A 1,051-nucleotide genomic window follows, 5' to 3' on the forward strand; every position below is an offset into this window, starting at 1 on the left:
ATATATATATATATATATATATATATATACATATGGGTGTGCGTATGTATGTGTGTGTATGAGTGTGTGTGTGTATAAGTATATGTATATATTCACAAATACTCTCACACACCCATACGTGCACACACGTATACACACATACACATACATACACACACACTCACACACGCATATCAAATCTAAACACGCCTTTTCAATACTTAAGAGACAATTAAATCAGTTGATTAAATATGAAATACTTCTGTTGGGTTAGTCACTGAGGTTGTTGTAGTTGTCATCATCAGCTGCCATACTATTAGTAATGTGTTTTTGCATTTTGAGTTCAGTTTAACGCACTCCAGACAGCCGGTACTTCAACTGAATCTCACACGAACTGTCATACAGAGAAAAAAAGTTACGTTCGCGTTCACATCGATAATACAAGGAACGTTACCAAGAATTAACGTTTCCTAGAAATAATTATATGGTGAAAATAAACGAAGTATTAATTAGGTTGATGCAAGATAGCGTTGGTGGTCTATAACAGAAATAATGTGTGTGTATGTTTGTCTTTGCGTGTGTGGGTGGAATGCATGAATATTGAGACACTGTGCAATTTCGTAACTCGTCTTGGCGTTGTGCAACGGGAGGAGGCTTCTTTCAAGCATTTGCTAAATTATCTTGGACTAGTTGGAAGCGAAGTACATTTGCAGTTAAAATATATAAATTGTGTGAATTGGAACTCTGTCTATTCAGTTTACTTAAAATATTGCAGTATTTGAGAGGGGCAAGTCGTTTTCACTACAGTTTAGTCAGGGAGAGAAGGACATTGTCTATGTCACCACTTTGTTTCTAGAGTCTCCGAAATTATATTCAACTGTAAACTGCAACAGAATGAACCCAGCTAAAGGTTGTTACGACAGTATGGATTATGTACACTAACTAGGAAATCATACGATTTGCGGCTGAAACTGTTGCATTCCTCAGCTGTCGATACACTGTATATCTGTTAAGGTAGTTTTGACTTTAAGAGTCCCTTATAGCGTGAGGCACTTACGTATAATATGATATA

Source organism: Octopus bimaculoides, chromosome 15 (assembly GCF_001194135.2).
Source record: "Octopus bimaculoides isolate UCB-OBI-ISO-001 chromosome 15, ASM119413v2, whole genome shotgun sequence".
Classification (NCBI taxonomy): domain Eukaryota; kingdom Metazoa; phylum Mollusca; class Cephalopoda; order Octopoda; family Octopodidae; genus Octopus; species Octopus bimaculoides.